The sequence below is a fragment of the Branchiostoma lanceolatum genome, chromosome 17 (assembly GCF_035083965.1).
Source record: "Branchiostoma lanceolatum isolate klBraLanc5 chromosome 17, klBraLanc5.hap2, whole genome shotgun sequence".
Classification (NCBI taxonomy): Eukaryota; Metazoa; Chordata; class Leptocardii; order Amphioxiformes; family Branchiostomatidae; genus Branchiostoma; species Branchiostoma lanceolatum.
This window is the reverse complement of record NC_089738.1, coordinates 1,584,203-1,595,711: the sequence shown is the minus strand read 5'-3', so window position 1 is coordinate 1,595,711 and position 11,509 is coordinate 1,584,203. Positions and strand designations below refer to the sequence as shown.

At 40.3% G+C, this 11,509-nt stretch overlaps 1 long non-coding RNA gene across 1 annotated transcript; it reads left to right on the top strand.

The window, feature by feature from the left end:
• The first annotated feature begins 7,429 nt into the window (after positions 1-7,429).
• LOC136422897 (uncharacterized) lies at positions 7,430-9,929 on the top strand. The gene is made up of 2 exons (XR_010753682.1): positions 7,430-8,710; positions 9,347-9,929. It is a non-coding gene; the product is annotated as an uncharacterized lncRNA (long non-coding RNA).
• The last annotated feature ends 1,580 nt before the right edge of the window (positions 9,930-11,509 follow it).

The window sequence follows — 11,509 nt, the reverse complement described above, 5'->3', positions numbered from 1 at the left end:
ACATACATAGATACTCTCACACACACACACACACACACACACACACATACATACAAGCAAAGAAATGTTACTAAAAGCAACATTTAGTTACTGTACTAAAACAACAGTAGCTAATGGAACCATTAGCATAAACCTTGTCTTGAATTAATCTTCTTTTGAAGACTACGTCAAGACATCCTAAATTGTCTTAACCTCATTAACATAGCTATTCAGAGTTTTGGTATGAATCTGCTTTTCCAGTCATTGTCGTTAGTCACTGACGAAATACAGTGGATGCTGTCTAAAACGTCTGACTGTTTCATAATTTTATCCAGTTGCTGAAGTAACTATTTTTGGTGTATCTTACTACCTGGATGTCTAACCTTCATCAACAAATGTATACTTCACTCCCTTTTGGCAAAGTAAAAACTATACAAACCTTTGGACCCATACTCCTCCCATATATTGGTTCATACGGAATACCTGTAATACGCAGATATGTCTCCAGTTTCATCCCAAACGGAGTCAGACACGGGATTGCCTTCACAGGCGGAGTTACGTGGAAGTACACTTTTCCTGGGTGACGGTAACAAAAAAGGGAGAACCCAAAATCAACATGATCGTAAGGTAATGAAACCCTACCTAATCGAATTCTCACAAGCATATAACGTAACCAAAAAAGCCCTATACCTAATTAAGCTCGTGTTTCAAAGGTCCAGATTCCATTGGTAGTGTAGTTGGTTTACTTTAATGAGGGCAATGAGGTATTGACTGATTGTTTGGCACTCATGATTTGAAACTCTCTAGTTTCTTCCATAACGCACTCAGCGGATCTGTGCCATGGTCTAAAAGTTCTGACTGTGTATGGCATCAGCAAGCTAAATATTGTCCTATTCGTCGGCAATTTTGCATACAGAAGCTCTTGATCATCTAAACAAAAAAACTGTCATTTAATAAAAATCTCAGGTCAGATATCCACTATCACAGCATCATAAGGCATATCCACTTATGAACAATTAAAAAGAAATCCAATCATAAACATTTTATAACAGGAGGTCGAAAATCTTATCGTCCGTGAAATGTTGGTAATACAGAATACACGTGTCCATTGATTCTGTCAACCTTTTCGGTGAACCTTTACGCATATAGAAATATATAACTGCGAAAACACCAACACAGAAACGTTGCTATACTCCGTATTCTAGGTGTGTGCCAGTCCTACAGATGTACTAGTGTGTGCTTAACGACGTGCCATGCCAGTAAATGGTATAAACGCAGTGTCCTCTGACCTGATATGTGATATGTGCTATGTAGGTGGAACATATGGAAGATCATATTAAAGTGGAGGAGGTGACGCATTACGTCCTACATTGCGTCTTGCAGTACAGTGCACCATGTTTAATGTTCAAAGTAGAAAACCACATAACTGAAGGTGGTTATCTGTTAGGTTACTCCTTTTAATGCTCGTCCAGTAACTTTGGTTTTCGTTTAGCGTACGTACGTCTTGACTATTTTTTTCTGGCGATACGATTGAAAAATGAGTAGACAAATTGACAAAGCTGTCGACAACAGCAAAAAAAGCAAAGCAGCATTCAAAGTCTCTGACAGGAAAACGTCTGACTTCATTTCATGCGAACGTTATTGAGAACGTTGACCTTTAACACGGATTTCTATGCCACCGGCAGGTGTAATTTTGCCGTGAAAATGTAAATCCAGTTAGCCTGCTTACATTACCTTACTAATAGTAGAAGTACTTTACAAAGTACACATGGTCACACACCATGAACACTACCATGTGCCCATGTCATTCTCTTAGCTTCAATTTTCTCCAAAATGTGACGTTAAGTCACAGTCGCAAAGTTTGTTTACGATATTTGGGATCAAGATTAGACTGTAAAAACTTTCCGTGCTTGGCATTGCCAAAGCGTTATGTTAACGCAGGGCGATAAAACGTTTACTCTCTCTCTCTCTCTCTCTCTCTCTCTCTCTCTCTCTCTCTCAGCCTCGATCTATGAAGCCCCTATAAAAGACCAAAGCAAATCAGACGGCAACAATGACAACCTACCAGAAGTGGCAGTCGCCATTTTGATCACATGTAACGTTAGCACCCGGAGTTTGGCGCCTACCGTTGCTAGGGGCGGGTGCGGTTACGGTTCGGTAGGAGTGGGCGTGGCGTAGGCAATCTGACCCTGACCCCAGCAGAAATCCTGTTTCTTGTAAGGGATAAATTTACGGTACGCAACAGGCGGCAGTTGATACTCTTGATTCAGTTTGGTCTCTTTTTTGGGTCAATGTTGTTATTTTGATACCTTTGCTTGTTAACGTTCAACCATTCGACGTTGCCATACGACCATGGTACCAAGTATCTAAGGTCCTCCTTACAAAAGTTTACTTACTATAGCAACGTTAGTATCCTAGCGCTAGCACAGACTAGCGCGTTCTCTACTGCGCTCTTTAACCTTTGTTTCCGCGGTTCCCCTGACGGTCAGTGAGTCTAAGTGGTCTTTTACACACGTGAATGAAATGCCCAGCCTGCATTTCTGTTGCGTGGACACTGAAATCTCTAATGATGTTTTCTTTAGGTTGATGTCAATTCAGGGTATAGTTTCGACTGTGAATGAACGATTAGTTTAGTATTTATATGTATTGTACTGCCGGCGCAAGCGTCCCTGTATAATTTTGTAGTCACCAATAGCGACAGAAGTTTTCAGTGATCATAGTTCTTACAACAGAGATGTCCCGTGGCTTCAAAAGCAGGGACATACATTTTTACAAAGGACGACAAAGAATTATGCAAAGGATTATGAAAGGATTAATTTTATAGCCGAAAATGTGAGAAAAAAATAGTTCGACGAAACAAAGACACAACATTAAATCTCTAGAAGTCCGATACAAAGTAGAAATGAGTTTGAAGTACAAAGGAATATCAAAATCAATATAATCCTTTGACTCTCCTTGGACTACCTTCTTAAGAACAGATAAAGTGAAAGGAAGGGATTAAAAACATCGGGATAACAAACAGATCATGGCATCAGCGACAACATGTTTGATGTTAGAGGTATAAACTACCCTGGGATTTGCCAAGAGACAACATGCTGTGAGCAGTTCAAAATGCGGGAACTGTGAAAAGCATCTTCAGTCCACCTGACAGTGACGACAACACCTGCAACCAGTCGTGTGCTGTCGGATATCAATTTGACGCTGATGATTCCACTAAAAAACCTACAAAGCATGAAGACAACCGCTGCAACCAGCCATATGCCTTCGGATATCAACATGATAATGATGATAATGGTAACAAACCCACAAAGTTTGATGATGCAGCTGCAAACTAACATACGACCCAGCCAATACCTCCTGGTGTCGATATTCCATCATACGCTGGTGCATGCCAGGATGATGTACCGTATATGACGTCAAATTTGGGGAAAGTGAAAAAAGATGAGCCCTTTCAAACATCAGAAGCGGTGGCAACCAGCAGCAAGGAAATACCCATCAACACGGCAGCGCATGACTCATCCGGGAATGATAGTAAAGCTTTAACCATGACCGTGTATATTAGTAACAACAAGCTTCACCCTAACCCAACGTACACGCCAAACAACCTCGCCAACCCAAACTCCGATGACCCTAATCCGATATACAGGCAAAACGATGTGAACTCCAGTTCGACCGACCAACAATACGACGTGAACACTACCCCGATCTTTCTGCATAACGCCGGGAACTCTAATCCGATTTACCCGCAAAATGGCGTGAACCCCGATCTGATGGATGAACTAAACGCTGTCCCTGAACCCGCCAGGCTATCTGACAATGAGAATAACTTCTGCACCCAGCCCTATGCTGTTAGATACAAGACGAAGCATGATGATGACGACAGCAAAGACCCAAATCATGATGACAGCCCCTGCATCCAGCCATATGTTGGAACAAAACAGTGATGGCAACAACGAACACACGAAACACGGTGCTGCAGCTCTCGTCCAACAAACTGACCGGCCCAGTCCTACCGATGTCGACAGTCAACCATACGCTGTTGCATACATGTGCCAGGATGAAGTGGCGCTTACAGCGTCAGGTTTAAAACAGGTACAGACAATGGAGCTATTGCAGAAAGTAAAACGGTTCCCAACCACAACAATTACAACCCAAATAGCATGTCAGGTCAGGTCTTATTTAACGACGATACTGACACTTCAGGCTTCACCGAAGATAACGTTACCAGTAACCTACGCAGGATCAGACATCCTCTGATTATTCTTAATCAAAATCCGATGTACGCGCAAAACGCCCTGAACCCAAATCCGATGTACGTTGCGAACGTTCATCCTCAAAAGGCATGCGGTAAGATTTGTATATTATATCATAAAGACTCTACTATTGTTGCTTCTCCAGCCATTCTGAATCATACTATCATTATGTTTAGCCATACCTAGTATGGCTAAACATATTGTTTTTGGCGACGCCTCAGGGGCGAGCCAAATGATATAGTATTGTGTGCATATTGCAAGAATTCTAGATATTGTACAGGCATTTGTCCAGGGGTATGCGGTATGTCGCCTGTAAAGGTGTAGTACTGTGTGCAGTTTGGGAGAATTCTTGGAATTTTAAAGGCATTTGTCCAGAGGTATGTGTTAACAGGAATTTATAGCCAACAGGAATGTTGGTATGTTTGTGTCCTGGGACAGAAAGGTATTTCTGCCCATACACCTAATGTGATTATAGTAGACTTGCATTGAGATCGTTCTTATTTATCTGTGTGGAGCACTGCGTCTTGAATTGGGATTGTTCTTATTCGTCATATGGAGCACTTCCTGAGGTACCTCCATACAAAGCACTGAAGGACAAGGTAAAAGCCAATCCATATTGAGAAGTTTAAATACATTCTATATGCGTTTATTGATTTGATGATAATGTGCCGATATAGTTTTATCAACATTCGGTAGAGGTGCTTACAAAAATGGTAACGTTGTATGTTACTGTACCTTTATCTGCTTTCATTGCATGTTATATTTCTTGTCAGGCAAACATTCAGTCTGAAGACTGGGATATAGTGTTGTCCACCCTCTCGGGGCGTACTCAAATCCTTCAACATACACCAGGCTTATATGTATTTGTGTTATGTAAGTTTTGAATATTTGTTTGAGTGTGGTAGTAGGGACTGGTCCACATGTATGTGTGTAATTACTAATGAGTTTTATCTTGTGAAATGTTAGTTCTAATGGATGTGGCTTTACAGATGTGTAGGATTTATCCTTAAAGATAACTGCAATACATGGAACAGAGGCTTGACCGGTAATGAATACAAGACACTGGTTCAACGCTGCCGAGGAGAGTGAGGTTAAAGAATCTTTTAGACATAAAGTATGAACGTCACTGAAGACCCTACCCTACTATACTCTACTCATGATTTCCGCCCTGTTCTGGCCTTTGTTATTTACATGTTACATAGTTACAGGTTATAACCCCATGGCCTATTTGGTGCTTAATATGTAGAACTGCTAATTGAAAAAAAGCTTAACAGAGTTGACCTGTTTCTGTTATCAGCTCCTGGTTTAGTTAAATATACAAGTCCACAGTACCTTTGGTCCAATTGTTCTTCGCTTACACAGACCCACCGACTCCCATTCTACCATCCTGGCAAGCTGACCCCCAAGCCCGGTATAGTGTGTATACCGTGAAAGGAGAAATGTTCGCTGTGGTCTTAAAGTTTGCTTTTTTTGTGATGACCTCTTTTAAGAGTGTAAGCTTAAAACAACCACCAACATTTCTTCTTCCTGCCTACCTCCTTGTATCAACCACACACTTAAACAAAAATGCAAATTACTCTACATTATCTATCTACTGCAAAATAAAACCTTTGCAAACATATCCAGTCTTACCGTACCTGATTTACGATGTACTCCTAGTTGGTGGGTCCTGTGTGTAGGAAACCTGACTCAACTTTTCTTTGTCAACAATCCCTGTTCCTCACATGATCTCACATGGCTGTACAGTTGAAATGTCAAATCTGGTTATTTTGGTTCCTATGGTTTATTAAAATGTGGTTGCTAGGAAGGAATTATTATCAGATGGCTACCATCTGGATTCGTTGGAATGCGGATATAGAGATGTGTATCAATTGGAGACAGGAGTGTCTCTTGGGTCCATCGGAATGAGAATGTTAATCCCTTGCATACCTTGGATTGTGGATGTAGAGATCTGTATCAGTTGGAAGAAGAGAATGTCTCTTGGGACCATCGGAATGAGGAATGTTGTCAACCATTGGCATGTGGCTGGTATGTGGCATGTGCCAATGGCATGTCACAGGCAAGCAAATATGCGTTGCATTTCATGATGGGCAATGTTGAGCCTGGATATGATATCTGCGCTGCTATGGCCTTTGTTTAAAGTGTTGTTATTTACATGTGCTTGTTAATTATGGGTGTGTATAAAGGACATGTGGTGTATATGTTGGGCCACAGTTGGGGTTCATTGGACAGTTTGAAATATTTCATTCACAAGTTATGTACAAGTTTGACTTGAAACGTTTGTTCTTTTCAATGTGTTTTATACGCTGTCAATCACTGTTTATGGTTTCATTCATTTTCAAGCAGATATTGTGTGATTAGATAAGATTTCATTCATCTCCAAGCAGATGTGTGTTTCGATCTATTCACCTCCAAGCAGATATTGTTCAATTCGATTTCATTCATCTCCAAGCCGATGTTGTATGATTGGATTTCATTCATCTTCAAGCAGATGTTGTGTGATTAGGTTTCATTCATCTCCAAGCAGATGTTGTGTGATCAGCTTTCATCAAACTCCAAACAGATGTTATGCGAGTTGATGTCGTCCGTCTCCAAGCAGATGTTGTGTGACTAGATTTAAATCATCTCCATGCATATATTGTGTGATCAGCTTTCATTAAACTCCAAGCAGATGTTCTGTGGTTAGATGTCGTCAATCTCCAAGCAGATGTTGTTATAAGCTTTCATTCATCTCCAAGCAGATGTTGTGATTAGCTTTCATTGTGATTAGCTTTCATTTATATCCAAGCAGTTGTTGTGATGAGCTTTCATTGTGACTAGCTTTCATTCATCTCCAAGCCGATGTTGTGATGAGCTTTCATTAATCTCCAAGCAAATGTTGTGTGATTAGGTTTCATTCATCTCCAAGCAGATATGTGTGATCAGCTTTCATTAAACTCCTGTCATCAATGTGAAGGCAGGTGTTGGTTAAAAGATAGTTATGCCAAAGGTTACTCAGGTAACAGGTTTGTGACCCCATAACCTATACTCATTTGGTGCTTATTAAGTGGAAATATAACTCAACTTGTCACTGCACGAAATGGCCTCGGATCCCGGCGGATATGTACAGCAATTTACAGTACCACAGACATAATACATTAACACATAACCCACAACAACAACCGTCGCCATGGCAATGTCATTTTTCCATTGCCAATCTTGTTATGTTGAGCCCATAAGTATGGGCTCAACATATTGTATTTGTCTGGTTCTTCTTCTCCTCCTCCTGACAAATCTTCAAATGGCTACTACTCCGCCATTTCTTACCCAACCGACCTGAAATTTGGCATGGAGGTAAAGATGGCGAATACCCAAAGGCCCTTTTTTAATCGTTTTGAAACAGGCCTTAAAATCATTTTTATGGAGGTTTTTTGGGGCATTTTTAGGCAATTTCTATATTTTTGGCTCCTGTGCCCTGGTATTACAAGCAAATGGCCTGGAATTCGGCACAAGGGTGCCTGGGACATGTCCCTACAGGACTTTAATCACATTTCTGGTGTACATCACTTCAAAATGCTTCGTATGGAGGACTTTTGGACCCATTTTCAGACCAAAAACGGGTCAAAAGTGCTGTCCCCGTTCCATGTTCTATCAAGAATCCATGTTCTATCTAAGGTTCCGGGCGTTCCATTTGCTGCTGGCCAAAGAACATGAGTTCTTTTCTGGTTACCTGAGGTCATGTTGCAGGTAAACACGCAAGCCTTTGCAGTAAGAAGCTCTTGGCGTCTCGCAGTGTAGTAGGGGTGGCGCAGATCCCGAAATTTGTTCTCCGGCCCCGTCAAAACCGAAAAATGCGCCAAATTCAAGGCGTACGATCTGATACATAACGGTCAAAAATCGCTTATAATTTTATACCAGTAGTTAAAGAAGGTTCTTAACTCAATATCTGTGAAGGATTTACTAAAATACCGTCAACCATAAGCGAGAAATCGCCCATCGGGTTACGCGCATTTCGCCCTCGGGAGCAGGTGCACCCGCTTCCCGGTCACGCACTTGGGGAGGGCCGGCTTCGCGCCGATCCAAATACGGATCGTTACGTCACTCGTAAACAAGAAAACTAGTCGCCAATTTGTAGCCAGCATTACGATCTACAAAATGATGTAAGTGGTCAGCTTGTGCGACTTTCATTGGTGAAAATATTCACATTTTGATTTTTCAAATCGAAATTCCGGAGGGAGGTACCCCTTTAAAAAAAATTTCGACATTGGTATCGTTGGAAAATTCAAGAGATTGTTGTTATTTTGGTACCAAATTCGCATATATTCGAGCCATGGTGGGCTCCGCTCCGTAATCGGCTGATACTTTTAAAATTGCGTGCCAGTTTTGGGAAGGAAGCAAGATGGTGGACGGCAGCCTGGGCGCTACAGACCGCTGTAGTTCGGAGCCGATTACGTCGGCATCGGGCCAAAATACGGGCACTTCTATTACCCAAATGCCAGGTAATGTCTTTTTCCAAGTCTTTACGTAGTTTTATGTGGGTTTTGGGTTATTTTTATGTCAAATTTGACCGCATGATTATCGGTAAACACTGTTGTTTTTGTATGCCGCATGGTAGCTCAAATAATTTGAATTTGCCGTTTTAATACGTGGATTTTCGTGCCAGTGGTTGCATGTATGATTACTATAAATCATTTTCAACGCCCTATGGATGCATTTGGTTCCTGTTTTTTTTTTGCTAGTGCCGTAATCTAAACTTAAAATGCAGAAAACTGTACTTGCTATCCTCACCTTCTGACGTCACTGCTAGGGGGAGGGGGGCGGCGGGGATGCCCAGCTGCCCTCTACTCGAGTCGTAGTTTCCGTTGTAATTTATTTTATGAGTAGAAGTATAAACCTCACTTGACAGAACTATGCTGGTCTGTTAAGTTTATTAAGTTGTTACATTTATAATGAATGATAGCCTTTATTATTGTATGCAATTACCAGTACTACTTAGTATAAATGTATGGTAGCTAATGGAGGACCTAAGTATCCAAGTTTCATATTTATCTCATCATAGATTGTTTGAAATGTGTGTCTGCCATGCATGTATTATATAGTTTGAATTTCAACAGACGTTTTCTCTTTTGACACAGGAATGAAGAGAGTGAAGAGGAGGAAAGTGATGAAGAACCAACAGAACTGCCAGTGAACTAGAAGACGAGACTAGATATAATTTCTATTTGCCGTAAATAACTGTAGTTTTGGTACATAACGAAAGAGAACTTCAGTAACTTCTACCCTTGTAGTGATCAGCATGTGTGTCTTGGTTATCTCAGCTGGATAGAGAAACCATACAAAAAGTAGATTTAGCTTTTGTAGTTGATTCAACTGTAGAAATAGTTCCAGACCAGGGAAGCAATGGCCACCTGTTCCATGATCCAGTTGTCTGATTCCCGTAAAATTGAAATATAATACATGTACAATACAATAAATACATGTACTTTGCCACTCAACTGCCCTGCAACAAGAAACGAAATTCCTGCAGTGAAAAAAAGGGAAGAAATGAAATGAATGCTGGATATTGAATTGTCGGACCAATATTGCAGATTGTACAAAGAATGATATCAGTGTGTACAAATGTAAATATATAGCATTGGGTAATACATGTAGTTCAATATTTCTGGATCAGATTATATTTTTGAGGCTAAAATTGGAATCAGCATGTGTCTAAACCTCTGTGTACCACGTTTTTTTCTTTTGGTGTATCTTCAAGTATAAGGAAGATATGCAAGTTGCATTTTTAATTAGCGGATGCACATCTTATTACATCTTAAATATTTAAGATGTCCTGTGCCCATGTCCATTTTTTCCCCACTTTTGGTGATATTTTGAGATGAGAAATCTAAAGAAACGATGAAGGCAAAGCTACAAGCTTTAAGGACTTGTTAATATCATTGTAAATAAAGAGAATGCAGCTTATTTGGTGCTTCTATTGTGAATTATTACTGAGTTATGACAGTTTTAAGATATTACATTTTAACGGTTTTTACGGATTCCGGAGAATTTGAGGACTAATTCTCAGACCTTTGAATGGCCGTAACTCGCTAACGGTATGTCCGATTTTGTTGAAACAAAAAACATTCTGTTTCTTTCACAAATACCTATCAGATGACACCAAGTTTAAAAAGATATGAAGAGTTTGAAATTTTTGTTTTTGCACGGGTGATTCTGGAACAGTCAATTTATGCATCGGGAGGGAGATTGGCAAAGTATGATGCTCTCGCAAATGTTGCCTTCCAACATGCAGGTGATATTTCGATTTGCCCAGGAGTTATTTTGGGACAGCCCACTTCTTGCATGAGGAGGAGTATGGGCGAAACATGCTGAATTTGCTCTTAAAGCAAATGACGGCCAGTCTAGTTACTCATGTTTCTTCTTCTTCTTCTCCTCCTGTCAAATCTTCAAATCGATTCATCTCTGTCATTTTTTTGACCAAATGACCTGAAATTTGGTACAGAGGTAATGTAGGCAAAAACCAATGTGCGTTTTTTTCCTTTTTTTGATATTGACCTTGAAAGTGATTTTATTGAGGTTTTTAGGCTATTTTTAGCATATCTTGGCCTCCTGCGCCCTGGTATTTCAACCGAATGACCTGAAATTTGCTGTATATGTGGCTTGAACAAATATTTAAAGGACTACATTCCTATATTTGGCATACATATATTCAAAACGATTTATTTTGGGCTTTCTTGACAATATTTGCCACTTCTGTCACTTTCAATACTACATATGACCTAAAGGTCATTGACCCCAAGTGCCTTGCACCTGGCCTTGCATGCCTGTGAGCCTTGCGACCACCTGATTGGTAAATTGGGTTAATCTAATTATCTTGCATTCCTGGCGCAGGTGTGCTAGTATTCATGCCAAATATGGTATGGGAATTCCTAGGACATGTGATTACATGGCTTTGTTCACTCTTTTTTTAACAAAGATACACATCTCCAGTTCCTATGTATTAAACCAAAATAATGTGAAATCTGGTATGTGTCTGCCTTGGTCATGTACACAGGCCCTCATTCAAATGTTTGGCATACAGCCTTTCAAAACGATTTTTCAAACAAAGAATTTTTTCGTTTCGTTATTTTCAACCCAAAGTACATTCAAACAAAGGGGTGTCACATTTTTATATTTCACCCATACTATCGCTGAAATATGTTGTTTTTGGTCATTTCCTTCTTCTCCTGTCAAATCTTCATATGTATACTATGGAAAACGTCATTCTTCCCTGGGGTTGATCTTTTTTAGTTCAATTTTGA